At 32.8% G+C, this 25,967-nt stretch overlaps 1 protein-coding gene across 6 annotated transcripts in view; it reads right to left on the reverse strand.

The window, feature by feature from the left end:
• Nucleotides 1–25,967, reverse strand: part of Mgat4c (MGAT4 family member C) — a 799,502-nt gene that overhangs the window by 253,399 nt on the left and 520,136 nt on the right. For 2 of the 6 annotated variants that reach the window (XM_074084075.1, XM_074084074.1), the window contains exon 1: nucleotides 5,420–5,881. The exons of the other annotated variants lie outside the window; for them this stretch is intronic. The gene's annotated coding sequence lies outside the window, so the exon portion shown is untranslated. Of the gene's footprint in view, nucleotides 1–5,419; nucleotides 5,882–25,967 lie in introns of those variants that run through there. 6 annotated transcript variants of the gene reach the window in all.

Raw genomic sequence — 25,967 nt, forward strand, 5'->3', positions numbered from 1 at the left:
ATAGGTAAGACACCTAAAAAATTAGCTAGCATTTGTTGCCCTCAACGCAGAGAAACTAAAGCAGATACCTTAAAAGCAACCGAGGTCAATAGGAGAAGGGGACCAGGAACTAGAGAAAAGGTTAGATCAAAAAGAATTAACCTAGAAGGTAACACACATGCACAGGAAATTAATGTGAGTCAACTCCCTGTACAGCTATCGTTATCTCAACTAGCAAAAACCCTGTTCCTTCCTATTATTGCTTATACTCTCTCTACAACAAAATTAGAGATAAGGGCAAAATAGTTTCTGCCGGGAGGGGGTGGTGGGGAGAGGGAGGGGGTGGAGTAGGTGGTAAGGGAGGGGGTGAGGGCAGGGGGGAGAAATGACCCAAGCATTGTATGCACATATAAATAATAAAAAAATAAAAATTAAAAAAAAAAAAGAATGAGTCCTTATGTGTGGGTATTTTGGATAGACAATTTAATCAGAGGTTTTATTCTTAAAAATTAAACCTACTCCGTCATGATAAATCAGTTATTATTATTTTGGTTTTATGTATTTTTATTTTTGCAGGGGGTAACATTAACTCTAATACTAGAGACAAATGAAACTTGGTTCTCTATAGCTCAATGTAGTATGTCAAATTCTAAACATGTTTTAAGGTCCTTTTCAAACTGGAACCTTACTAACAGTATGTAGATAATCTTAAAATCCTCTCACAAAAAGGCAAAGATCTCCCAACTAAAAGTAAATTAGCCAAATTGTAACTCTGGGGAACTAACTCTTTTTGCCCCTAAAAAGATAAGCCTTAAAATTAAGGCAACCTAGATAAATAGTGATAATAATAATTAGCTTAACTTATCTGTAAATGTCTGTGTTCTATAGGATTTGGATTCCTGGTTTTCTAGGTAATAACAAAGTTTTATGAGGCAACCCAGGATTTTATTATACATACCTGGAGTAAACTGAACAATAAAAAGCCCCTTGAAGTTTAAAGGTTTACTGGTATTTGCCCTGGCCCCAGTAATACTAAATTTAGATAAGCCTTTGAAACTAAAAGACAGAGCATTATATTCAAAAGGGGGAAAGTAATGCAGCCCATTGCATTCTGTGGGGAAGCAAATGAGAGTTATTATAGGATAAAAGGCTCTCAGGCCTGTGGAGGCATTCCTCTTCCCCCTAATGGCCTGAAAGTTCATCCCAGTTATAAGAAACACTATTTTAAAGAGTCATAGTTCAAGGAGTATCATTTGTTTATAGTAAAGATGGAAGTTCCTTTTTATTTGATTGTGAAGCTAGTACTGTAACTTTACAATATAACCTTTGCTTATATACACCTTATAACCGTGGTGGACACTATAAACAACCTTACCTTTGCAGGGGAATACTGAGTGACCTCACTGGTAATCAAGTATGACCTGGGTAACACAAATTATTCAATCCAGGACCACCTAACAAAAATCATATTAAGATATTTTATAACCTACCGGTTGACTTAACTATTACTATCCAAATTGACAACAGATGGATACCAGCAGCAATCTTTATAAAATCCATTGATCTACAGTGTTTTTATGAATAGCAGGTGTTTTCAGTATGTTAAAGCTACTGTTCTTATGATTTTTCTTAATCCTATTAGTTTTATCCACATAAAAAAGCTTTTATTTTCACTTTAAAGGATGGTTTTCACTAATTTCTCTTTGATTTCTCTTTTAGTAAAACAATAACTTGATGTCTCCTGGTACTGACCTGACAGCCCTTCAAATAAATTTTCTGCCAACTGAATTTCCCTTGTCAACTTCCTAAATTATGAGATAGGAAAATGACTTTTTAGTTCCCTTTCCAGATAAGGTGAAAACCCAAACTCAGCAAAGAGAAGCTGTAAAAAGATGGGCTGTTGCCCCTCTGCTCCCCTTTAAAGATTAGAAGGGGCCAAAGTTGTTTGGGGGGAAGAGAAGCAGGATGGATAGATGAGGAGACATGAAAATTATATTTTAATCAATATTTCAAGGGCCAGACTCTGACATTGGAACAAGGAGACCCAGAGCTGGCTGGTCCCCTCCCATCTTTTAGATGCTACATTACAGAAACGGGAAGACAAAGAGGAGCTGCCTGCTTCTGCTATCCTCTTTGAGATGTTAAGGAGCTATAAGGATCCTTTGATGGATGGAGAAATAATCATGTCTAGAAAAGGGAAGTTCTAGAGCAGCCTGTTGTCTCTGGTTTAGGGTGTGATTTGGGAGGATGATCCCTGCCTTGTCAGCGATCTCAGCCACCTAGACCCATTATTTTTGACCACCATGTATTCCCCAGCTCTCCACTATAAAACTAAGAGTTGGGCACCAACATTATGAGTCTTTGCTCTTATTTCCTGCATGAAGGCAGGAAATTTTTCTCTCTTTCTCTCCACCTCCCTCCCTTGTCTATACTTTATCCTGTTATGCTAAAATAAAGCCTTGCTAAAACTTTCAAAAGTAAATAAATAAATAAGAAATAAGTAAATGCTGAGCACCTAGAAGAGTGTTTGACACAATCAAAAAAATCAATACCCATTAGATAGCTAAATATGTGGAAAGAGAGATTGATTAATTGCTTGATTTCATTGAAATTTGTAAACCTGTTTTTACTGACTGGGTGAACTTTGGAAATAACTTACAAATTTATTAGTTTCTATGTCTTTATCTGAAGAATATCACTTACTTTATCACAGCCCAAATGTTAAGAATGAATGAATAGGTACATAAAAACTCCATTTAAACTTTAAAATTACAAATAAATATTGCATTTAGGCACATAATAAACGTACCTAAACATCAATATATTTACATAATAGTATAATTCCAAGCTGTCTAAGACAATACCAAGGTTACTATATATTTTTTGGCTTAAGTAAAAAGTTGGTTGGAAAGTCCAGAATTCACCATACATTTCAATACACAATATACAAGCCAAGGAAGGAGCTTATGTTAAGATGAAGTCTAGGAAAGGATTAAGGAATACCCCCAAAAAATATGCTTATAAAACAGGTAAAAACATAATTAAAGGAATAATTTTTTTAAAAAAATAACATATCCTCTATATCTGGGTATGCAGAGAATTCAAATGACAAAATAGGAATCTTTTTGTCACTGTATTTTTATCACCTTTTCTTAAGACCTACAAAAAACATTTAACTTGGTACACAACATACAAAGAACTTGATGAGATAACATAGAGAAAAACACTTAAAAATAAAAATTAGTAATTATTACTTTACTCAAAAATATATACATGTATATGTGTACATGTATTAGAAAAGAGGCAAGATGCCCAGCAGGACTTATAGCATCACGCCTCTTTTGCCTATGTTACCCAGCACCAAAAGTCCTTCCAAGGGAGCTTGTGGCAAAGGGAATTGCTACAGTCCCATTGATGTCCTTTCTTTTTAAAAAGTAAAATAAAATAAAATAAAAAGCAAAAACCATTAACGAAGTCCATTAACCAGCTAAATGATAGTATGTATACTGTTGCAAACAATTATTCAAAACAGAAAAAAAAAATAAACAAGTTAAGCAACTTAGCACTGCAATTACTATGAAAGCAGTGCATTTTGTGATTATCGAAGCTGATACTAACAGACACACTCATACAGGAAAAGAAAGACAATGTAAATGTCTAGATGGTTTATTGAATAAGAGTTTCTTCATTGTTGACAGGATGATATAAATAGGTTTTTAGAATTAATTGTTAGGAAACGAATGCTTTTTCCTTGATCAAGATTGATTACTTGCGAAAATAACAGTCAATATCCCTGAGTTACTCAATTCCACTTTTAAGTACTTAAGGGAAAAAAAATGAAAACAAAATTCATTTCAAAGCAGTGGATTATTATACATTTCAATTCACATTATTGAAACTTTCAGATTCCTACTTTTAGGTTATGAAATTCATGGAATATACCAATACAAATTCCTTATAAAAAATAAACCCTAGATGTGCATTTGTGAACTTTTGAGGTTTGGTTGATTATACATTATTTTGATTGAGACTGCAAGTTTAGTTATTTAGATTTCATTAATATACATTTGAGACTATTCTATAAGATCAGTTTTGTTCATACCAGAGTTGATTGAAATAGACAAATCAAACAATAGTAATGTCAAAAGCTGCCAAATAGGACTGGACTAGTAGAAGAGACTGAAGTGTGACACAGCTGAGAAACCCCTGCTGTCTTTAAGCACAACTTGAACACCTCAAATCTTAGTTTCTAATTATTTAAATTCTTGGTTTGCAAAGGCAGGAATATTCTAGCCTAAAGAAAGAATAAAAGTAAATCTGAAAGACATAAGCATAGCAAAACCTGATGAACAAGTTATTATTCAAAAGTTTATTACCCTAAAAGGACAGAGATGCTCTTGAAATAAAAAGCATGTGAAGTTAAATACCTATTTACATTTTTCTGTATCACTATTTCATATAAAACCACATTCAACTTTAAAACGATCTTTTACTTCATAAGAATAAACATCATCTGAGGAGTTACAAGTATTTTTGAATTCTTTGGGTAGCAGGTGAACATTTTCAGTCAGTTAAGAGCTTTTAGTGTATCTGATTCTTCAAGATCTCTGTCAGATTCAATCACCTATATCCACAGCAGTTCAATAGTTGGAAATATACTTGTTTTGCTACAATGCAAGGATCCTCAGATGGAAATATTACTACTGACAAATTATTAAATCATGTAAAGCTTTATTTTCAGGATTCTGTGATACACAAAACACAGTATTTTGTTATGCATTCAAAAGCAGTTCACGCAGTAAGTAATTTTAACATCTCTTGATAGGAAAGCAAACTCTGTACTGTTCTTTAAAGTCATTTTTTTTATTATCATTCTTTGGGTTAAAACGTAAGTATGAATAGGAAGTGCTACAAGTTCATTTTAGAGACTGAAATCTTTTTGCTCACTTGGTAAATTTTGCTTTTTCTGTACAAGCAGAACTTTGGAAAAACTGTCCCAAAGAACTACCATTTAACGATTAGAAACTTTAACTCATTAAAAAATCCTAAGAACATTATTTGGCTTACCATTTCTACTTCTGCTCTTTATGATTAGTAGCAAATTATAAAGAAATGAAACATAGTGGCAAACATACACCTATATATTTTTTTAAAAACACTCTCAAAATAGTGGTTCTATAATATCAGTTACTTTCTTTTTTCTAAGAAAAAGCTGAATTACCTGCCATTCATTCTGTACTGCAAATTAGTTTGTCAGGTATGCGTTAGCAAGCTTTTTCAATTCATTTTGCTCAATCTTCACTTCCTTTTAATGATGCTAAACATTGCTCTGAATAAAAGCTTTCTAGACAGTAACCCTGCTCAACCCTTACACTATTTCCTCTGTTAGACACATTTACCTTTATTTCGAAAGAGAAGGTAAAACCGAACAGGCTCTTACCAGAAACAGAGAAAACAATTCGTTCAGCTAGCTCCAACAGTGCTCTGTGCAGCCTGGCAGCATGAGTGATCCTTGGGCCTCACACAAAAGCAAGATAATTGGCTCTCAATGAAGAGATGTAAACATCCATCATAATGGCACTGGGGCTGAAACTGAACGCTACCTCAGCTGTTCTATGTACTCGGACTGGAAGATGATGTCACAAACATCAACTGGGTGTACTCTCATTGGCTTCTGTTACCTGGAATCATATCTTAACCCTAAACTGTCAGCTACAAATTGAAATGCTCATTTCTGCTGAAAAGGAGAGTGAAAGTCATACTGAGTTATTGGAGGATCACAAACTGAACATACTGTCCCCCAAATATGCTAAGACCTATTTGCCTAATTATTTAAGTAGAATTTGGGAGGATTTTATGTTCACCAAATGCATATATTAAAAATAGTACTTCTAAAAGGTATTTCACAAAATGAATATTAAAAGAAAAGAACAATGTAATCACAACATCTGGAGTTTAAATTTTTCTAATTATTTTGTGTTTGTTTTATAGTAGCACTTTATGAGATTTAAGAAAGTCAAGTTGAGAAAAAATACAATGTAGACAACTGTACAATAGAGCTTTCAATCAATTTGGTTAGAGCAGACATCTGTATTTTTAAATCTAATACAAATATAAAAATGTAAAGTGATTTTACTTTCCAAATATTAAACAGTGTATCTAAAGTTTTGTGTAATAAAACTTAGAATATGAGATATTAAAAGCATGGCATTACTAAAATAATAACATTAAAATATTGGTTTTTACAAGAGAGTTTTGTAACTCACTGGGTATATAGGCAATCTTATTTTAGTAATTGAAAGCTACTTTTTGACACAGTGCTATTCCCTTTGAACATAAACACAAAATAATTATCCATCTCTTACCTTCTGTCTTGACAAAAGCCCTAGATTTCTCCCCAGGCTTATGTCCAATGGGAGAGGAGGATAATGGGCTAAGCTGGTTGCAGCAGCTTGCTGCCAGAGGGACAAAACTACAATTACCTTGAAATATACCCCAGCTTTCCCCACCAAAAGGAGCTGTCAGTCGCATCTCTGTGAGGTGCAAGAATTACCAGAGCAATTCAGTGACCAAATTCCTTCTAAACCCAGAGCAGCCATACCCCAGGGCAAGCCCTTTAAAAGCTATATAGCTCAGCATGCAAACAGTGCAAACACCTGGAAGACAATGAGGAAATTTGCTTCATGCATTCCCACCTTTAGGAAAAGGAAAGTCACCAACAATGTCCTTGTATGTCTTTATGTTGATTCATTTCCTTCTGAATAATGGATTCAGGGCAAATACTTGTTATAATCCTCCTCCAGTTCCAATGATAGTAAATTATTTTTACTGAATGCCTTCAAAAATAGTTCTAAAAGTTGATAGTAAATGAAAAGAAACCATTTCTTCCTCAAGTTCTGATGATCATTATTCATCATCACTACTCTTAATAAGAAGTAAGTGTGTGATTATAAGGGCATGAGTTCCAGATTAGGATTCAAGAACTCCAGCCCTTAATAAATATTATTAGTAAAAATTTTGTAAATCTAATTATCTTTTACATGCAGAACTTTATACAAGGATCAGATGAAGCAACGTATGGAATCGTGTATATGAAACAAAAAGTGTTACATAATAGAAGGTACAACTAATGTTACTACACAAAAGACCAAATATGTTCATTTCAAAGGTATTGAGGAGATTTAAAATGCAGAGTTAAAAACTCCAGTGCTGCCAATAATGATAATAATAATAATAATGCAAAGTTAATTCAGTTCTCTCAAAATAATGAAAGAAGAAATGTTACCCCAAGCTCTGAAAATTTTCAACTAGGAAACAGTATTGCAAGTTAACTTCAGTTGGATTTATAACACTAACTCAGTGGTGTTTTTTTGAAGTTGGTTCCCCTCTCAGAAAACTTGGAAATTAATTACATTAGTCAAGAGTAAGGAGAATCTAAACTCAAGAACACTATTTGTCAAAATATACTTGGGCAAATGTGAAACACACTGTTCATTTATTTCTGCCTAAAAACATGGAAATTTAGATGGAAACGTATATAGAAAAAGTTTCATTGCTATGCAAAGTGACATAAAATTGAACTACAGATCAGAAAGATGAATTTGGACAATGGGAATGTCAACTGTATTTCTGGTAGACAAATGATAAGGCTAAGATATTATAATTGCTAAGAGGATATGTCATAGAGAAAATAATTTATAAAATAATTTATAAAATTGCTCTTCAATTTCATACTTTACATAAAATATTAATGGTTTAAATATCTCATACCAGAAAGAGATACCTAGTAAAATTAGACTATATCCTGTTGCATGTAGAAAACATGCTGTAATGAATATATCCTAATATTTAAAAAAAAAAGAAAACAGACTGATAGATACATACCATTTGGTTATTTTTTAAATAGCTGTATATTCTAGTGATTATAATGCACACAAATGATAATAGTTCTTACTTTGTTTTGCATGTGTTCAGGTGCTACAGTTGTGCATACAATGGGCTTAAAAAATAGAGCATGATGAAGAATGAGAAATTAAATACTCCTAGCGCTCCACAGGCATTTTGTATCAATTACTCACACCCTACAAAATTCATTAATATGTAATTATCATTTTTTTAAATTTTGTTTGGTGGTACTGGGATTTGAATTCAGGGCCCCATGCATGCTAGTCAGGCTCTATATCACTTGAGCCACTCTACCAGCCCAATAGATAATTATCTTAATACAGGGCCCTGGTTTTTGTTAAAATATATAAGTAAGATTTTTCTCAGAAAATGTATTTCAATATTTATATACCACACAAGGTGCAGATGATGATCAGTCAATAATAAAATTTTAGCCAATAATTAATAAAATTTAATAAGTACACTTATTAAATGAGAAAAGAATTTCATATTTTAAATTCGAATTATGAAAGAAATATTAAATTATTGGAATATACTTATAATAGCTACAGGAAGAATAAAGAAAACACTAGAACTGTTTTATACTAATATTAGTCTACAATGAATGAATCTTTAGCAAACACATTGATAAGTCAAATAAATGTTTAATTCATTAGGACAGAATTTATAGTTCTAAGTAATTGCATATATATACTGAGGGAGGTTATAGATAATATAGAATATGATGGATCATCTATGAAAATCAGTTGATTTCTCTAGAGTAGTATTTTTTAGATAAGGATAGAAAAATTATATTGTTTTATAATTGGTAGTAATCACTGGAAATTAATGAGTGGAAGTTATGAATTGTTTAGTGTTTTTTTTTTTTTTTTGCAGTATTGGGTTTTGAACTCAGGGCCTACACCTCAAGCTACTCCACCAGTCCTTTTTGTGTGTGTGTGATGTGTTTTTTCAAGATAAAGTCTCCAGATCTATTTGCCTGGGCTGGCTTCGAACCACGATCCTCCTGAGTAGATAGGATTATAGGCATGAGCCACCAGTGCCTGACTTTAGTGATTTTTTAGTAGTATTTATTTACAAAGAGCAGAATCACTAAAGGTCAGGGCTTTCCAGTAATTTATTTGTAGAATGTCCCTTTGAAAGTCTTGTAATACTTAAACATCACTCTGCACGTGTATCTGGCTGGGTTAAAGCGAAAAAATAATTTAGTGTATTGTGTGCTGTGAAGATTGATGACAAGACATAAAAATGATTACTGTGACATGAAATAATATCATAAAAATCTAAACCGATTATATATGTTAAAAAAATATAAAAGGTAAAATTGTAAAAGCATTAGTGGTTGCAAACAAATACAAGAATGATATTGGATATTGGTTTTTAATATATACATGTACAAAAGTAAAAATTATATACGTATGCTTTCAGAATTTTGAAAAACTCTACAGTTTCATAAAAAGAAAATAGATGTTGCATTTTAAAATACATTTACCAACATCACACCAGTATTTATTATACTCCTCCAACTAGAGAATGGGCACTAGCATATGTGAGTTCTGAAGAATATAAAATTTTTTAACTTTAACAGCATGCAAAGGCTTAATGTATGGGGAGGAACCTATAGGAATTAATTTCTTTTTAGTAAATTGGTGTTAGTGAATATTTTATGATATGAAGAACAGAGAATCTATAAAAATATTTCTAACAACTCAAGTAGAAGATGTTTTGTAGTTCAAACCAAGTACATCTCAATTTTATTACTACACTTACATACTATATATTTCCCAGGAGCTGAAATCATTGCAGTATTTAATTGCCTGACAATCATTTCTGTTACATCAATTTTGTGATTAAACTAATTATTTATATTATCAAAACAAATCAGCACTAGAGGCTAATTAAACTGGAGATACCATCTTCCACTGTTTCCCAGCTACATATTAACAAGGTTTAGGTTAATACTAACTTCAGAAGAAATGAACATGTCCTTCAGGTGATAATATATAGACAGAACATAGGAATTTGAAGGAGTTTTAAACTGCCTGATATTATTACTTATTCTTAGTAAGCAGGAATATCAGAACACAGCATTTCACTTTGTCTTGCAGCATCAATTGGCCCATTGCCTGCTTATTCACAAGATGGCAACTCTGTTTACTTGGCAACTGGTGTTCTTAGTACACTACTTTATACATTTTTAACAAAACATACTATGTAAAGACTATTAGTAACTTATGTGTGTGAATGCTCACAATGAGGTAAATTTTCAGTTTAGGAACAGTAATTGGTAAAGATTAGCTATCTAATAAAACCTAAAACCTATTGAAAAATAGTAGCTATTTAAATTATCTCGAAATATTTGACTTCACAAAACCATGAATTTTGCTAATACAATGTTCAAATGCTTCATCTCAAATTTATTTTGGAAGTTAGTCAAATTTTAAGAACTTGTTTTAATTAGGTTTCAAAATGACTTTTATTGCTTTTTTAAAAATGTAAGCTTAAATGTTCAAAATAACTGTGACTGTGAACCATTGATAACTCACTGAGACAGGAAGACATATATAAGAATCATATTTTCCATGGAGTAAGTTCTAGATATAACTTAACCCCATGAGAATATCTATTTATTGACCTCACTTGAATTCCTTTTGTATACATCACCATTTCACTGTCACATTTTTTCTTAATGTCTTCCCTAAATCTACTGTACAACAGCTTCTGTATACTATCTTTATTTCCTTTTTTGTGAAGATAAAATTTTTTAAATACTTGGAATTATCAGACAACATCATCTCTTTTCTGAGAATGAATTGTCCCAAGATATTTAACTATGTTCGGGTGGCAGTAAATTTTACACTGGAGAAGAAAATAAATAAATAAAAGTGAATAAAGGTTTACTCTCTACTCTGTTAAAGAATTATGATTTCCTAGTCATGAAGGTAAAACTCATGCTATGTTAGTGATTCAGCACCCAGTTTTTAAATGCAAACTTAAAACATTAACTTTATTCTTTAAGATACATCAATTGAATGTTTTTCCTGAATATCATGCTTAATCAAGAGACCTAAAAGTCAGTGAACATAGGGATTTGATTTTATCATGTCCTGTAAACAACTATGCATTCTTTGTTACAATAACTGCTTCCCCTTACAAACACTTTGCTTTCTTTCCTATAAATATATATTGCTTTGCCCTTGCTTTAAAATTTGCTACTTACACAGATGAGTTTTGCATATTTTGCATATCCATTTCCTTATTTTTTTTTTTTTGTCTAAAGTCACTCCATGTAGATCAAATTAAGATTTACTACTCCCATCTAGACAAAGTAAAGACAGCATTAATCTCATGGAATTTTTGGAATTACTTTACTTATGTATTTATTTATTTTTTATTGTTGTGCTGGGCATGAGTAAATTGTGGCATTTACAAAAGCTCTTACAATGTGTCAAATATATCACAGGTGAATTCCCTCCACCTTTATCCTGCCTCCCCCCATTCCTCTGCCAGTCTTGGGAATAAATTTATACCTTGATGAATAACATCTGAACACAAGTACTTTATATTCTACAAAAGAAAGGGGTTATTCATGTAAAACCTACTGTGCTTATGACATTGCTTCAGGTATATGGATATTTATATATGAAAGATATTAAGAATAATTGAAATATTGATCTTCATGTTTATTTGATCACAATATAATTTTGTAGTAGAAAACTCATAAAATCATTCAGAGGTATCCAAATGATCACAAGTGGGATTGGGATTGTTATAGAAATAAAAGAAAGGAAAACATCACTGCGGCCACCACCACCTCCACCACCATCTTCACCACCACCTCCACCTCCACCACCACAGACCTGAGTGTTTACTTTGAGCTGTGTACTATGCTAATCCTTTTGTGTGGTTATTTAATTTGTTCATTTCCCCACTTCTTTACAAAATAGGTCAATGTTAAGACTTCAGAAAGAAGTCTTAGATTTACACTTCAAGTCAGTAGTATTCAGACATATGTGCTAATTCATTAGTCTCCGGTCTCCGTAAGAGTGAAGACATTTCCTGTATATGATCTGACACAAATTTTGCCACAAAACATTACTGAACCTTACTCTAAGTGCCCTACATATTTCTTTTCAAAGACACAGGAGAAATATAAGCTCACTAACTCAGAGAATGGTATCTTAATATATGATAGAATTGAAAAGAACCAGTAACTGTCTCTGGGGAGAAATGAACACTGTATCCTCTGATAGAAATAATAGGCTACTGATTCTATGAAATTCTATAATTCCATAGAATTCTATTCATAAGCTTCACTTAAGCCTGAGATCTGTATTAACTTTATATTTTAATTGTACTTGTTCAAATATGTACCAACATTGGTATTTTCAGGATTAGTCATTAAACATCATCTGTAATAAAGAGGACTACAATACATTTTTGAAGACATAAAAATAAGAATACTGTTCTTTACTTTTATACTGAATTATATGTATCTAAATATATAATTAAATAATTATAATAAAAGGTTTTAAATAAATGACAGTATTAAGCTACTTGCTGACACTTTAAAAATATCTTTAGAGTAATTTGGTGTTTTTAATTTATTCCTATATCTGTAGCATAATCAGATTTATTTCTCCTTACATTTCAAGTTATTAATATGTACTATGAATGATATTTATATATGATAATTATATTTGTGTCAATATGAGCTGTTAACAGAACTTATTTTTCAATTATTTATTTAAATTTCACACTGGCTCAGTCTTTTTCGGGATTTTAACAGTATGGAACTATAATAATGTCTTAAAAATTTATTTTTCAAGCTTTACTAAGTAATTCTTTTACATTTGGGTACCTTATTGTTCTTTTTGCTATTAGTTGATATTATGTAATGCATAATTTCCTACACTTTACCTGGAACTGTTCTTTAACAGTGTAGAACCAAAATTCAAAAAATTTCTCAAAATTAAAAAAAAAGTGTCTGGGTGTTCCCTTAGCCATTTATTTTAAAGTGGTTAAATTGCAGCCACCATATTGGGGCATGGTAGAAAGGCAACATGAATTAATGATCTTAGACAAGCTCTTGGTTGACTGCTGACCAGAAACTCATTATTAACTTAATCCATGAACTCATCAAAGGTAAACGGATCACTTCACAGACTCAAAGAGCTTTATGGTTTGTTAAGATAAATAACAAGTGGTGTGACTGCAATGATACGGCATATTTATCTATCATCTCTGTAAGTCCTTGTTCGAAATTGTAGACCTGGAAAATGCACTATATCTTTCAAGGTCAAATCAAGAAAAAAAAAAGTAAATAAATCACTGGGAGGACAATTGAAAATGTAGGAGACAACAAGAAATTGGTATTGTTTTTTCTTCCAGAGACTACCTACCTTTCTTGATTATTTGTTTTACACCATGACTAACAAAGGTTCAAAGCTTCATATAAGTTGGAAGGAAGATATCCTCACCTTCCTACCACCCTAAATTCAGAACCAATTAAAAAGATGTTAGAAATAGACACATGACTATAAACATCTCACTTCTTTTTCTGTAACTTTTACTGGAGTATACAGTTGAACCTCGAGGTAATATGCAAACATTAGGTACCTGGCCAGGCTCTCATGTGTACCTACTATAATTTGGATGTGTCAGCTGGAGGTCCAAGTATTAAAGGCTTAGTGTTGTTGGGATGTGGTAGAACCATCATTAAGTGGGGCCTCCTGGGAGGAATTTAGGTCAGTGGGAATGTGCCTTTGAGGGTGTATAGGGATCTGAGCCTCTTCTTTTCTATTTCACATCTTGGCTATCATGAAGTGAGCAACTTCTGCTGCCATGTGTTTCTGCCAGGATGTACTGCTTAACCACAGGCCCCAAAGTCAAGGACCATGGACCAAAACCTTAAAAACTGTGAAACAAAGTAATTTTTCTCCTTATAAGCTGATTACCTTAGACATATTCTCAGTGATAGAAAGCTGACTCCCTCTCCACAGTGATTCTAATCATCATGGAAATGTTTGTTTTTCTATGATTTGTAATTAATAGAGCAAGGTCCTGCAAGGACACATATTTCTATATGGAAAGGACCCATAAGGGTCACAGAAAAATAAATGACAAAGACTCATTCATGAACTTTATGGGTTTTTTTTGGGGGGGGAAAGGATATTAAGATTGAACCTAGGTCCTCATATAAACTAGGCAAGTACTGTACCACTGAGTTACACTCCCAGCCCATTCCTCATGAAATTTAAAATCACTGGTAATAAAGAGAAGATTCTGGATGTCTGAGATGAGAAAGGAAATTGTTACACAAACACACCTACACACATATACAAATTCAGGAATCAGACCACTGCCAGGCTTCTCAACAGCAAAACCAAGAAAGGAAACAAGGAACAGTGGATGTTTACTAAGTTATTTTCTATAGAGAAATTTATACTCATTTGTGTTACCAATTAATTTTGAAATACATACTGACATCTTCTAACATACAGAGTCATGAAAATATTCCCTTCCATATCCTTTCTAAGAAAGGTGCTGCAAGAAGTGTTCTACCAGAGCAATGAGTAAAGCAAAGAAAAGAAAACTGTGAGCTCATGAAATAAAGGAACTAATATCTAAGTAGACAATGGAGGTGTTCTCAGTGATGGTGATAGAAGTGACACTCTGGATGACAGCAGGAAGCTAGCCTCCTCAGCAGTCAGAATGAATTAAAATACAAGGGTGATAGTATTTTGGAAGGATACTTTAATAAAAACCAAATACGAAGAAATAAAACTAGTAGGTTATTTGTTGTATTTTAACATATTTCAGGAAGCTTTATTTTCTGAAGTCATTTGAGTCCACATTAAATAGGGGTACATAGAAAATTAAGCAATTCTCTCAAAACAAAACTGAACTAAAAACAACCAACAAAAAATGAGGCACTTACTACTAAGATTTAAAAAAATTGCAAAGCTTTAAAAAGTTTTTTAAATTAGTAGTGGATTTACTACTACTTCTACTACTACTAAAAGCCTGAAAATCAAGGAATCAAATGTATGGTTGCATGTGCTTTTCATATATTTGGCAGTTACAACACAGAGTTCTGGAGGTGAAACCTTGCTCCTCTGTTTGCTGAGAATTATCAGCCTGTGGGTGAGTGGATACTTCTGCTCTTCTCTTCATCAAATCAGGAAAATTCTGTGACATGCTACATATTAAGCGCCTGTGATTTATGTTATATTTTCATCTATTTCCAAATAAACAAGTATGCAACTTAGTCCAATTCATTCAACACCTTAGAAAACCATGTTTGCCTCTAGAGGTAAAGTTGTTCTAAAACTCAGACTTAATTTTGTCTGGCTTAGCCACAAGTGAGTGAATTTCAATTAGCATTGCATGAGTATAACAAAAAGTTTTCCATGGTTTCCATAAATCAGAATTATGACTGACAAAATAATAGTCCCACATCATGACAGATACAACATTATATATGAAACATTTTATTTTTGACATGAATAAAACCTAGATTACCTATCAAAGAAATTATTTTCTTATTTTGTACAGCACTGATAAAATTCTAACAACTTAATTAATGAATAAATTTTGAGGAATGCAGTGAGAGAAAGAGAACCAATCCCAGTGTATACTTTTTATTACTCATCTGCTTTACTTCACTGCATATATGCATAAAGGAGAAATAGACTGAATTACTGGGGCACATTAAAGTTAAATCTTTTAAAAAAGGAAAAAATAAGTTGAAATATTAAATCAAAATTTATATCAAAAACCTCATAAATACATTTGCAGGGAAGGAGGTAGGAAGACAGATGAAAACACCCAGAAGGAAATAGAAAACAATCTGCTTTTGAGAAGATTTTCATTCTCTATAACTGGTTTCCACCCCCAATTTTATTGCTTTGCTCCCTTGTTCCCATTGCCTCAGGTCCTGACTTCCCACTGAAGTAAGAATGTACCTATCTCTTAAGATACCATCTTAATTCTAAACTCACCTCCCAACTTCCCTCCCCAATACCCCTGTGCTTAAAGACAGCCTTCTTAATTAGAGTTTGATGCAGGCACTGACATCTTATAATAGCCAGAAGCCTGCTACCATTTCTTCTTTTGAACTTTATCAAAGTAAACATTCAATAACCTATGAGGTGTCAACTTCCTGATAGAGAAAAACCTCCAATTCAATTTTTATAGCAGAGTGTATTTCCATAGGACATAATAAAACATAGTTATCCATACTTTTTTGAAGAAATTAAACTTTGTTGAAAAAATTTTAAATGCAAAACTTTAAAGACAACAGAGCAAAATGAGTAACTAAACAATAAACTAGGAAAGGTTTTTTGACATACATGTCTGATGAAGAAATTTCCTGGAATATATTAAATAATCTTAAAATTATATGGAACTCATTGAAAATGGGCAAATTATTGAACAGACTTTTCAGAAAACAAGATAAATAAATGGATACAAAAGGTGCATGCAACATTAGTGACGAGGAAATGTAAAATGAATCCACAGTGTGATCCCGATTTCATACTTAACAGGATGATTATAAAACCTAAAATGTTCAACATCCAGGGCCAATGGAGAGAGTACACAAGAGTGTCTTGCCTCATAGTAGGGTGTAGTTAGTTAGAGAATATGCTGATTCTACCTAACAAATCTTAAAAGCAAAAACCAAAAAGACCAAAATGTTTCAAAGTGATATAACATTTTCACTAGTAGTTGAAGAATAATTATAGAAATAAAAAATAAAAAGCACCAAAAGGCAAGTTTGTAAGAATAGGTGTCCAATAAAATATGAACAATTTTGTAAGTAGACAGGTGAGCAATTCTGGGTCTAGTATAAGGAGACTAGAGCTGGCTGGAAGCAAAAAAGTAGAAATAACTCCCTCAACTATCTTGAATATCGTGTTTATATACTCATTTATCCTGAAATCCCTCTGTGTTAAATAGACTTTTTGTTGCTGTGATTAAATATTTAAGAAAACAACACGGCTTCAGAGGTTTCAGTACATTATGGCATGAAGGAGAGCATGTCAAACATGGCAGAGGGAACAGAAAGGAAGACTGCCTACACTAGCAGGGTTTTTACTTCTTCCACTTTTATTCTACTTGGGTCCCCAGCCTGTTGGGTGATGCTGCTCACATTCAATGAGGGTCTTCTCGCTGTTTATCCTCTTTGTAAATTCCTTCACAGATACACCCAGAGGTGTGTTTTACTAATCTTTTAGGTATCTCTCAATATAATCAAGTGGACAATCAAGATTAACCATCATCTATAATAATAGAATTGTGCTAGAACAGGTAGTGTAATCATAGATTAACCTATACCTCAACATGAAAAACAAGTTTACTATCTTTGATGAACACTATTGGCTAACTTTCTCTATGAATGAGTCATAATTATAATCTATCTCAATGGGTTCTTAAAAAGAGAAATAAATTATATAAATTATTTAGATCATTATTTAGCACTTGCTGATTGCTAATTGCTTAAAGAAAAGAGGGATATTCCTCCAAATCACATATCATTATTTAATAAGCTATATTTGAAATAGATAAAAATTATACACTTCTTTTTTCCACTAAAATGGGAGGCTTATTTATTAAGCAGCAGTTATAGCTACTTATAAGTATTCAACAAAACCAGGAGGGACAATGGAGCATACAGCAAAACAAAACTCTGATAGAAGTAGCATCTGAAAACAGTTGTGGACAGTTATAAGTAATTGTCTGGCAATATATTGTGCAGAATACTAGCTCATTAAATATGTATTGAATTGATATGACATTTCAAGAATTGGTGAAAATCTATAGCTTAACATATAAAAATTGCATCAATTCCATTTCCATTCAATCAACAATACTGATGATCTTATATATGCCAGACATTGCATGGACATGACTCATACATTTTTTTAAGGAATTCTCAATCAATAGAAAGTTTGCAACATTAAATAAAATATAGCAGTTCAATTTTCTTAGGGGTCAGTTAAGATAAAGCTAAGTTTACCTTTAAGGCTGAAATGTCATATATTTCTGTTTCCTGCTTGAATTAATAAAAAAAGTCAGCAAGCTATTAGAAGCAATTTCCTGAGAAAAGCCACTTTCAAGGTACATAATAATGCCATGATGGATTCAGACCAATATTTTGCAACCTGTGTATCCATAGTACTCTATTGATTTTCAATATGCACAACCAGGACCAAGAGGCATATCAAGACACTCAAGCATCCTCTGAATCATCTCAGATTGATTAGATGTAATAGACTTCATGATTAATTGAGAGCATACCAGAAGTGTGCTGTATTTTAGGGTTTCATTCTGTGTGGAATGGAGTTAGAATCACAGTGAATGGGATCTTTGATATAGATGAAGCAAATTCTTCACATACCACCCCACAACTTTCATGTCTTATTTAAAATCCTTCAGAGATTCTTGTTCTTAAAGGGGGGATGGGAATTCTCTTAATGTGGCTGAGAATTCCTGTATGTTCTGACTCCACTCTCTAAACTCTCACTTCTCCTTATCCTTCTCACCTTTTTTATTCTCTTCTCCATCACAAATAGTAAGTTTTAGTGCCATATTTTTCCCTAATTCTTTTTGCTACAGGACATGATGATATATCCTGACACGTCCTTCTACTGGAAATGCTCTCAGCCCATTCTTCTTCCATATTACCCCTTGTTTTCATATTTTATGCCATTTGAGCCTCCTGTCATTTGCTTAAAATTATAGTTAAGTCACAGTCCCTTTACATATGCTCTCTCTTCTGTCTAAATGCTCTTCTGCTCATTTCACCTCCCTTTTTGTCTAGGTGTGTATCTTCATCCATGATCAGCCATACCTTTTTCAAGGAAGTCATTCTAACATCATTAATTAAATTAAATCCTTATAATATATTCTCATAACCCAATAAACTTTCTTTTGTTGAGTTTTCCATTGGATTGGATTTTTGTCTACCACTCTTCTTTTTTTTTTTCCTTTTCTAAGTATTTTTTATTGTTGTACTACAGGTACCTTGTGGCATTTACAAAAGTTCTTACAGTATATCATATTGAATTCACCCCCTCCTTCATGGTCCTTTATGCTCTCTTACTCCCATTCCTGGAATAGTTTCAACAGGTCTCATTTTCCGTATACATACATGTATTTGCAGTATTTGCACCATATTCATCCTCCTTTCCCCTTTCCCCATATCCTCTCCCTGTCCACTGGTACCCATCCCCTACTCTTTCCCACCCCGAACAGGACCTGTTCTGCCCTCCTGTTCTCTGATTTTATAAAAGAAAAAAAAATGAAATTTTGGTTTGTTTAAGATGTGACACTTTAAATGTCTATATCCTCCTCCTGAATGTAAAGTCCTTGAAAGCAGACATTCTGTCTACCTTGGTGCACTGAGTTAAGCACCCAACACATTTCTGTAGAAAGAAATAATGTACACAGGTCAGTGTACAACACAAAACAGTCACACAAACTTCAAATTCTTAGTATGACATGGATACTTATCCTTAATTTTCTAATTTTCCACATTATTTGTATTTTATAACCCTTTGGAAAGTAATTACTAGCTGATGTCAGAATTAGAGAAAAAAAGTCATTATTATACATTTCATAGCACTTATTAAAATGTTTTACTTATTTGAGCTTTCAATTTTTTGACTCATTGGATTTTCATCAGGGATATTTTCCAGCATTTTTCACAAATAGTTTTCTTGCTTGTGAAAATGATGTTGTTTGCATCAAAAGTTTTGTTTTATATATCTTTTGTAAAGACATTAGTTTTTACCTTACTACAATATAGCTGACAAATACATGCTATTCAAAAATATCTTGGGATTTTGAAGTAACACCATAATTTGGCAGGACCAAATATCAGTGAATCTAGATATATGTGTTTTGAATGGCCAGATGCTATTCTAAATTTTAAATAAATTTTTCTGTTTATTAAATCTACATAAATTGAAGCTATCTTTTTAATTCAGGACATTTTGTATGCACTAGGTCCAGTAATTTGTGCCTGTAATCCCAGCTACTAGTGAAGATAAGGAGGATCTCCATTTGAGGCCAGGCCAGTATAAAAAAGGAGAAAAATCCTATCTGAAAAATATCCTAAAAACAAAAAGGACTGGAGGCAAGGCTCAAGTGGCAGAGCACCTATCTATTAAGCACAAAGTTCAAACGCTAATACTACCAGAAAATGTTGTATGTACATTGAATTGTAATGACTCAATGAAGAATACTTAAATGAACTGTAAAATAAAATCGAAAGCTATAAAAGCATCCAAAGAAAAATATAAACCAATAGGTAGGCCTACACTTGAAAACTGTCATTAGGTACAATGCAAAGATGAATAAGTTTTTAGGAAAAATTGGTTGGGTATTTCTTGGTGTTGAAGAGATGTTGTGTAGACCTTAGAACTGTCATGGGTTTTATTCTTATACATATAGTTCATGGGATCACACTGATGTATGTATTGCAAACAAGTAACAGATTCTGAATAACTCTGATGCAAAATTTTGCACCAAACATGAGCATTTTTGGTGGCTTTAGAGTATGTTGAAACCCATAGTGACATTCCCAGACTATTCTGGTGAGGTTGGTTTTGAGGTATCAAAGGATCTCATTAGAAAAGATGCTTAGGCTGGTGGTTAAGTCAGTTCAACTTTGAACCTATCTTTTCAGTCATAAAGGTAATGCTTATATTAATCTTACAGTCTTATGAAATTGTATAATTGCTTCTGGGCTTAAAAAAATTGACTTCATCATTTCTTTCAGACAACATATTTTACAGATGTGCAAAATAAAATTCAAGATTTTAAGTCAACTAGTTCAAGTTCTTATAGCTAAAGATATCTTTATTTGGATGTCTGACTAACTGGCTCTTTCCGTCAAATCCCTGTTTCTTTCTTACATCTTATCTTACATCCTACAGGCCCATTTCCAAAAGAATTGCTTAGCATATAAAAATGTTGATGTAAATAGGGAAAAAAATATGTTTAAAAGGGCTTGATATACAAAGCAGAGCTTTTTCTTCTTCACTTCAGTAAAAGTATATTAAGATTTTGGGGGTTCCTCCCCAAGCCCCATTTTAAGCCTGTTACCTACCATAATTTCAGTTAAGTACTCATAGATTTTTGATGTGTCCTTGAAAACCATTAAGTACGGATGAGCTAAAACCTTACTTTAGACATTTTGTTTTACTTATTTAATTGATGTTATTGCTCAAACAAATGAAACGATGTCAATTATACATGATTCTTGCACTTCATCATCAATAAATTCAATTTATTTTTTATTTCAGTTCTTATCAGTATTATTTTGCTAAAGAAATGATATTCGAAGAAAAATATTTTAACAATTTCTTCTTCAAAATTATGCTCACAGGAAGTCATACATGCATGAATATAATTAATCCCATCCACTTGGAAAGCAAAGTAGAAAGGTCATAATCCTAGCCCAACCAGAGCAAAACACAAGATCTTATCTGAAAAGCAAAAGGACTGGGACGTGACTCAGTTGGTGGAGTGCTTGCATAGCCGTGTGAGGCCATGAGTTTAATTCTCAGTACCACTCCACATATACACTTAAAATTAAAACAAGGTTTTTTTGACCTTCAAAAACAAGTAGAAATGACATTATAGTACACCATCCAATCACTACCTCCCTCCCCTGCACACATACACAGCCACTTGCCTTTAGTATATATTGTTCCATATATGTGTGTGTGTATGTCTATGAGTGTATGAACATATATGCAAATATATATATATGCTGAGTATTTAATGATCTTGCACTATTTATTAGCCTGTTGTGTCTTTCAGATATTTGTGAAAGCTTCAGAAAATAAGAAAAAATAAAATCTTATAGCTCAAAGTTCTTACATTATATCTATTTAGAATAGATATAATTGCAAGGTAATTAAAAATATCTTTGAATAGGTCTTAACCAATGAATTTTTGTGTTTATTTTAATAATGGCCTTCATTTTAATATAAGGTTTATTTCTATTTATTACAAGTAATATTTAAAGTTTTTTTTGTTTTCTGATTTTTCCCCCATTGGTCACTTAGGTAGATTTAACTTTGATTCTTACTTAAGCTCTGTTTGCATTTCTTGACATTAGTCAAGAAGATCTAAATTTAACTATGATTGTAAAATATGACTGCTGGTAATTTCAATCCAGTGCTACTTAGGACAAAAGTGATTTGACAGTGTGACCTCAATTATAAACTCTCCAACTCAGGTTTTGCCTCCCTTCCAATTATATTAGAGATCCCTCTGCTTCTTTTGTTTGCACTCTTTTTTCCTTCTTAAAGGAACTTCCTTGCAAAGGGCAACATACTAAATGACCCTAACCCACTGTCATGAAGACTCACTGGCCAATAAATGCATATTTAAATATTAAATTAACAAATGGTGAAATGTAAATGTAAATGGGTGAAGTTATGCTATTTATGTTTTGGGGGTTTCTGTAGTTCCTAATCTTCCCAACAGTATCATTAATCTCCTCTGTGTTTCTATATGAATTGTACCTTCTAATTATGGTAAACTTTATGCCTAACATAAAGTTTATTATTTTAATCATTGTAGTTGCATAATTCAGTGGCACTAAGTACATTCATATGTGTGCAACTATCATCTTAAAACATTTTCCCTCTAAAAAACATTTTCATTTTCCCTAATTGAAACTCTGTGCCATTAAGCACAACATCATGCTTTTCTCCTGGCAACCCCTGGAAACTACCATCCTATTTTCTGTCTTTATGAATGTCATTACTCTAGGCTTTTCGTATAACTAGAGTCATACAATACTTAACCTTTTATGCCTGGTTTATTTTGCTTAGTATAATTTCTTCAAATTGCATGTGTGTCAGAATTTCACTTCTCTTAAATACTAATAATATTCCATTGTTTCTTTTAAAACTTGTAATAGTCCATTCCACAGCCACATTTTGTCCATTGGTTTTCCTTAGAGAGATATTTGGGTTGTTTGTATCTTCTGACAATTTTGAATGATGGTGTTATGAATATCTGTGTGCAGATTGCTGTTTGAGTCTGTGCTTTCAATTCATTGGTAATATTGAAGTAAAACTGTTGGATCAAATGATAACTGCTTAATTCTGTTGTGTAATCATCATACTATATAGATGTATTTGTTTTAATAAATATTCCTTCATCTAAGATGCCTAAAGTGAATTTATTTTTGAAACTAAATAATCTTCAACTAAGGAATTTATGCAATGTTGTTATCTAAAACAAATTTTTGTATTCATCGCACAGATGACAGACAGAGAACCTGATCTCAGGTTAGACTAATAATAACTGTCTGCTGCATCAATAGCTACAAAGTTCTTCTTAAATACTAATTGAGCATCAATTAATCATTTCCTGTTTCTCTGACAAGGCAAAGAAAGGGCAAGTTAGGGCTTTTTGTAGTCACCCAAACAGGAGACAATGGCATAAGGAGTATGTCAGCAGTCAGAATGAAGAGATATTTGAAAACTAAAGTTGGCAAGATTCATTCCTGGATGGAGCAGAGATGCTGTTTAAAGGAGTAGAATTTTTAGGTAGATACTTAGATTTAAATCCTGACTTCACTGTTTAGCTGCTATGTGACCTTGAACAAGTTACTTATACTTCCTATGTCTCCATCTTCTCATTTAGAACATGGGAATAATACTAGTATCTGCATCTACAGTTTTTTTATGAGAAGTAAATAAATAGTAATGTTCTTAAAAACAGTAGAACATAGGGAGAATGACATAAATATCTTTTACTTCATATATTTACAAGAGGGAGACATCAATATTGCTTCTCAGGTTTATGGCAAGATGATTGATAGTACCATCTATTATGATAGAAGAAAATGAAAGACGAGCAAATGCAAATGTATACAGAGCATGTCAAATATGAGATGGGTACATGACATACATAATCTGAAATTTAAGTGAAAATTGAAATATACAAGTATGAAACCCAATATAAGAGATCAGACTTGTAGGCAAAGTTTGGAGATTCATCAGCACATAGATTGCATATGACGACCTATAAGGAGTACACAAATGAGAAGAGTCTAGTATTGAGTCCCCCCCCAATTCCAAAATAACATGCAATCACAAATAATTTTAACAAAAATACCTGCATCTCTAAAGCTCAAAAACATCAATGATTATTTTCCTTCAAGAATGGCCCAGTGTATTCTAGAATATTATAGTTCACAAATATGAATCAACATAATGTAAAGCAAAGGGGTAGTCCTAAAACCTTGAAAGTGTACTGGCTACTAAGATTTTGCACCAGATAATGATGTAAAAATGGCAAATACACAAGATTTTCAGGGGCTGACAGAAGAGCAAAATCTGTATTTACATACAACATTTGTCGATTCTCTGTCCACATTATAAACCCAGACTTACCAGAGACATCTAATTATTTTTAGGTGAAAAAACAACACTGAGGTCAGTTGTTTGCCTCCAAACTTGCCAGGGCAGAATATATAAGGTGGCTTTCAAATCAATTTCTGCCTAAGAGTTAACACCATTCTGTGAAAAGAAGAATGTGAGAAAAATGAACATTTACAGAATAACAAAGTTCCTACTGCAGATGAGCTTCGTGTCTTCAGACAAGAAAGTTTGGTTAAAGTATACTCTGGCATATGGTAAGGGGCTAGCCAAAATTTTGTCATGGCTGCTTGGGATCTGGAGAACTCATATTGGATCAAAAACTTTGATGTTTGTTCAAGAAAAATAAATATAACCTATAGTTCATTTATTGTGATTTAATTTATTGTGACACAATGTATATTTATCATGAGCATTAAAGAGCATTAGAAAATTCATTAGAAATGCAAATATGTAATTTCCTAAAGTATCTTTGCCTAAAAGCATTCTGATTATGTTAATGAGAGCATAAAGCAAATAGTTAACTCGGCTCTGGAGTTATTCAGGTAAGTTTAATTTACCAGTTTCTCAAGTCAGTTATTACACGATACCCTGCTCCCGTGCTAGCTCCTTTATTCTTCTAAACTTGTTTCCTCTGTGGAATGGAGACCATCTCATAAAGGGTTCACAAGTATTAATGAATAAGTTTAAAGCAATTAGCACAAAGCCTACCTCTAGTAGTCAGATAATAGTCCTAAAATATGTTTATGTTCTAATCCATGGAACCTGTGATTATGTTGTTTTACTTGGCAAAAGATACTTTGCAAATTGATTGATTGAAGTTCTTAAGATGAAGATATTCTAATTATATGAGTTAATGCAATGGAAGGACAAAGATGCCAATGAGAGGGATGATGGAAAGCCAGCCGGCATAGAGAAATGAGAATAAAAGTAAAGTCTGGAGAGATGCAAGGTCATTAACTAAATAATTTAGGCAGTTTCCAGAAGCTGGAAAAGGCAAGGAGTCTGACCTATAATCTCCACGAGATATGTTGCTGTGCTGATCCATTTTAGATTTCTGTTAGCATTATATTACTATAGCAGAATACCTAACGTTTCTTATAAAAACAAGTTATAAATGCAAAAGATTTGTTTGGGCTCATGGTTTTGGAGCTTCCCATCCAAATGTGACACCAGGTATTATTTAGGACCACTAACAAGGCAGCACATAATAATGTGAGCAAAAGTTGAAGTGGAAAAGACTGGGGTCCACACAATCTCCATGTTGGTCTTGGAGATCTGATCTAAGGACCTCCCACTAGGTGTCATCATCTAATGGTTCCACCATCTCCCAATAGTGTCCACTCTGGGAATGGACCTTTGGGAGAAATTCGATATCCAAATTACAGCAATTTTTGAGCTTCAAAACTGTAAGGACATAAGTTGTAAGTTCTAGATACTAAGTGGGTGGTAATTTTTTACAGCAGCAATAGGAAACCAATACCTTAACACAATAATCTGTAAATAAATATTCATTGAAAATGTAATTTTAAATGAGTGCTACATGTTAGAGAGAAGGATTTGGTTTTGTTTGGTTTGCCTTGCTATTTTTTTCTTTTATGGAGGCAGTATCTTACTATGCAGACCAGGCTGACTGAGGACCTTATAATCTACCTGCTTTGTTTAGCTTCC

This window comes from Castor canadensis, chromosome 8 (genome assembly GCF_047511655.1).
Source record: "Castor canadensis chromosome 8, mCasCan1.hap1v2, whole genome shotgun sequence".
In the NCBI taxonomy this organism is placed as follows: domain Eukaryota; kingdom Metazoa; phylum Chordata; class Mammalia; order Rodentia; family Castoridae; genus Castor; species Castor canadensis.